At 37.3% G+C, this 5,234-nt stretch overlaps 1 protein-coding gene across 2 annotated transcripts in view; it reads left to right on the forward strand.

Moving 5' to 3' along the window:
* LOC124184077 (protein turtle homolog A-like) overlaps positions 1-5,234 on the forward strand; it is a 385,811-nt gene that overhangs the window by 201,781 nt on the left and 178,796 nt on the right. The gene's annotated exons all lie outside the window — the stretch shown is intronic.

Consider the following 5,234-nt stretch of genomic DNA (forward strand, 5'->3'; position numbering starts at 1 on the left):
TGCGACGACGGGGAAAGTTTCCCTTCGGAAATAACTCTTGTTTTTCTTTTTTTCTTTGCCTTTCTCCTCGCCCGTGTATCTTTCCGTCCATCCTATAAAGTTTGATACAAGCAAGTTGAAATTAGTTCGATCCTCAGCTCATGCCCGACCCAGTACTTCATGAAAGCATAACTGGAGAAAGAGAAGAACTGTATATCTTTTTGAAAAAGCAAAATTATGATGGAAACAAACGTCTACACAGGGTGAGCCGAAAAAAAAAGAAAGAAAAACAGGAACTATATGAAACGTAAATAAAATTCAAAGGAAAACAGAAGAACGAATCTTTGATTTCGGGTTTGAAAATCTGGAAAATCTTTATTCGTTGTTGAGATACACGCGATTGAATAACAGGTTGTGAAAAAATCGCTTGAAGACTGAAAAAAATTAGTATTAAAGAATGTTTAACTTAATGTCCTTGTAAAATTATGATTCGAGGATTAAATATGGAATTTTAGAAATTCTCCGAAATCTAATTTACATGACAGAAAACGTTTCTCGTAAAACAATAATCAAAACGCGCGCTCCAAAGTAAAAATGTGGACACAGTTGATCGTATAACTGAAATCCGCTCCCCATTGACTATTTTGCGTTGATCGTATCAATTGTTAGACAACTAAAATATCAATAATCGATAAAATGAATGAAAAGCACAGTGTTGTAAATTTTGCTGTAACCGACTGAACCAAAGTAAACTAGTCCTCGAATCATAATTTAGGACCGAAATTAAGTTGAACATTATTTAATATTAATTTTTTTCAGTCTCACAGCGACTTTGTCAAAACCCGATTTTCAAGAGCGTGTATCTCGGCAACGAATAAAGATTTTTTCGATTTTCAAACGCGACATGAAAGATTCGTTCTTCTAGTTTCAAGAAAAATAAATAAACTTCCTGCAATCGGTCAACGCGTTCGGATCTTATTCACGTTTCAAATCGATCCCCTATTTTCGGCCCACAATGTAGAATTCATCGAAAGTTCGACGAAGAATAAATAGGAGCGTGAAGTGAAAAAAAAAAAAAAAAGAAAATAATTCAAAACACACTCGAGACTCAATATCCTAGTTTACGTAGCTAAAGCGGAACGGCGAAACGGAACGTTGTCCAATTAGGAGCTGCGCCGTTGCAGGGTAGAATAATTCGCGCAATATCGTCCGCCGCGCTCCAAGGGTGATTCAATCTTTGCTTCTTGCTTCGCCTGGCTCTGCACCAGCTCTGCAGCATCCGTTAACGAGTTCTCCGCAGGATCGAAGACAGTTACAGAATTCCCTCAGCTTTGCTTCATTGCAATCCGCGCGTGGCCGACAAACTCGGGGGAAAAATCTACCTACCTCTACCAGATTACTCGATAATGTTATAACCGAGAGATTTCTCGGCGGTAATGTCTATGCGCTTAATGCTCCGCGTAATCAGAAAAATTGTCGCGAATTTCTCGGCATAATTGCACAGGAATAAAATTGCTTACCAAGAAGCAACGGAAATAAAACTAACCGGTGTTACTCCTAGATTTTTAAGGGGAGACTTCGGTGAAATTTTGAACAAGAGTCTGTTTTTTAATTTTCACGAGATTAAAGAAACGGGTGTAAAGAATCCTTACACCGGTATTTTGGTCACGGTATTGTATGCATTGAAAAAAAGTTTCAACTTCCTGCGATGAAAATGTTTACGCAAAGAATTTTTCCAACAAGATTCTGCCCACCACCTTGCGAAAAATTCATTGCGCATAAATTTTCATCGCAGGAGGTCGAAACTTTGGATCAAGGTCTATACTGCCGTAATATGAAATGGGTAAAACGATTTTTCATACGACTTCTAGTAACGATTTTCGAAATTTCACCAAAGTTCCGCTTACAAAATTCAAATTTGAGTGTCAAGTTTTACTAGCTCGTTCAGTGTATTCAAAAATTGAATTTGAAATCATGAAAATAATGGACTCGAAGAAAATCAACTCAAATTACGGAAAATTGTTCATGTAACTGTAAATGTATGAAAATTGAGGAAATTGTTGATAATTTTCGACAAAATAAACAAAACAACATGTCATATAAATGGTGTCATGAACTATTCCTTTTAGGAAGCATTAAATGAGGCTATTTTGTAAGAGTAATAGAATCTTCTTCAATTTTTAGAATTCATTCACTTCTTATTAACAAAAGTAGTAAAGAATATTTCCAAATTGAGAAAAATTTTCTCATCCACTCATTCAATTAGAAGTACCTATACTCAACAAAATGTTTTCTGCGACATGCAGAGTTATACTTAGTCGGATGTGAACCGGTTTGTCTAAATTTCGTACAACTGGATGAAAATTCATCAAACGAGAGAAGTCCGAGGCGATGAATTCGCATCATCAGGTGTATTCGTACCGCGCACGCCGAAATTTACTATAGTCTTTAACTATTTTCATTTTTTACCACAATCGAAAAAGTATAGTTCTGGGTAGAAAATGAAAATTAGTTTTCTAGCTGTTACCGGAAAGTCTAGTATCCGTTGCTATTCTTTATCATTGCGATCACTGTTGCTATATTTTCTTGCAACCGTTGCGAAAATTTAATGCTTGTGCGAGAATAAACTGACGTTAAAGCCGTGTTTAACTAAAAAAGTAGAGTAAACCGCGGGCTCTCCGCGTCTCGAGAAGTGCGAAAGCATCGCCGGCATCACTGACGCGTGAGCATAACGATATACTCAGACGTACGCGGGACGTGGAAAATCGAAAATTCGACCCGAGTTAGGGGGAAAGTTGGAGGATCTAACGCGGAAATAATGAGGCGTGTAACCACGGTATCCTAGGGAAGTTCCGCTATCGAGAACGTACGAACATGATCTCACGTGTAAGGGCCATCCATTTCTCCTATCTGCGGCCGGCCTCGCAGACCGACGACCAACTCCTCCTAGATGCTCGACGGAAGCCGAGCCCAATCCTCCCCTCGATATAACTTATACACACCCGTAGTCGATATTATATACTGACCTCAAGCCTGCAGCTATACGTTCGGCCAGTAAATAATAACGCCCTCAACCGTCGGCCCTTCACGCGTGGATATACTTCACTTTGTCGACTGGGTGGAGAAATTGGCCCGCCGATGAATTTCGCGATTTATTACCGTTCGTTCGTTTTTCGATTACATCGAAGCTCATTTGCACGATTTTTGGCTATTTTATTTGCAACACTTCGCTCTTAAAGAACGAAACTCCATCTTTGTTGCGTTGAAAAAGAAGATGATGCTTTTCAACCGAAATACGAACCTACTGTCAAACCGCATGTTCGAATACTCAGGGTCGATCGTTCTTTACTTTGGCAATTGAGAGCTGCTACACCTGATTTTTCCCGAAGCACATTTTGATCTACTCTTTTACGGACTGGGAATATCATACTCCGAGAAAAATTCATCAGTCGTATGGTTACTAGAAAATTTGTGATTGTCCTCTCAATGACCGTTTGAATACTTTTGTATTTACAAGAACGTATAACTATGCTAGTAAAAATTTAGCGTATGATTATAGTCATCGGTGAGTATGAATTAGTGTAATATTGAATATCTTCTTTTTCGTAAAAACAGCGTACGAAGTGAGTTTTTTGCTGTTTGGCGTAATTTTTAGCGTTGCAATTGTCCTAATAAACGGAAAATTCAAAAAGATTATTAAACTATACAAGTAGGGCTATGGTCCAAACTATGATCGATTCATTCGGTTCGATAAAATTATTTGAGGGGCAATAATGTCAAAAAAACGTGAGAAAATGATATTTTGACTTTGAGGTAAATTCAAAATTATCAATTTCGCAATATCGACATGATTATAGCTGAGACCATAGCCATACTCGTATAATTTAATAATCTTTCTCAATTTTTTGCCTATAGTAACCATTTTCTGATATTTTGCAACAAAAATGTTTTGAACGATAGTCCAAATTGTATATTATTGTTCACAAGCCCTGAATCCCAAAAATTCCGTATAGATTTTGAGAAAAAAATTCTAGAAAATGAGGTAAAAAATCCAACGCTGACCCAAGAATTTTCCCCTTAAAGATGCAAAATAACTTATTTTCATTTTGCACCCTGCACTATGTTTTTCATCTACGGTAGGAAATTAAAATTGCTAAAAACTGTATGGTAACCGAAACAAAAAATTCTTTCAAGTGCCGGAAGGTTGAGTCATGTTTCAAAAGATGAAGAACAGTCGTGATTTCATTATTATTATTTGAAAGTCAAATTGAATTGCCATTTGTAAGACCAAGTGAGGCCAATGTACGAAATTTAGGAAACCCTCCTCATCGGTTCAAAAATTCAATTCACGATAGTTGCAATGACATATTTCACGGTCATTGATGATTTGGTTCGCTGGATACTGGTTATTCGACAGCCATAATGTACCGGTAGTGGAGGGATATGCGAAACCTATGAGAGCAGTCTCTCAACTCTTTGAGAAGCAGTGGGACGTGTACTTTTCATGCGCCCATAAACACTTTTTAGACTTTTGGGTGCCCGAGTCATTAAAATTTCATGCAAAATTGCAATAATTTATTTACTTACATGTTTGTTACATACGATTACCGTGAAAAACTCGGTTTTTTTTTTTTTTTTTTTTTTTTTTTATCGGTTTATTTGTAACGTGGTCAGCTGAGGCTGTGAAATTTTTTTTGAATATTTTCCATACACAGTTTTATGGTATGCATTTTATCAAAATTTTCCGTAGGCTTGTTTTATGAACAAAATTTTTTTCCTTCATTTTGAATTTCATAATTCTGATTTATGAATCGTAATCAGCGATCCCAAAAACCTACAGATTACTCATGATTTTCCAATTTTCCTTCCCGGTTGCTGACGTTGAAAATAGAGAATTTCTATCAGTGGTGCGTCGCTGTTTATCGCTCGGGCGGCGTGCTACAGGACGAACGTCTCTATTGCCAACGAAATGGACTGGGAAAAAAATTAGCTGTCGCAAAATCATTTTCCGCACGTAAACAGTCATATTTCCCTAAGCAATATCTACGTGCTCTTGGTTGTCAGGTATGTAGAGAATATTGGGTAGCTGGAAAAAGTGACCGGAATTTTGTACGAAAATTCTCAGTGAATCGGACCGTTTCTCAGAAAATATTATAACTAGGACAAGGAAGACCGATCGTATCTAAAACTGATCGCTTTTGAGTTGAGAAGGGCCCCGTTGATTGGGATGAAAGATCAGTCGATTTCAACGTCAA

This window comes from Neodiprion fabricii, chromosome 5 (assembly GCF_021155785.1).
Source record: "Neodiprion fabricii isolate iyNeoFabr1 chromosome 5, iyNeoFabr1.1, whole genome shotgun sequence".
NCBI lineage: Eukaryota > Metazoa > Arthropoda > Insecta > Hymenoptera > Diprionidae > Neodiprion > Neodiprion fabricii.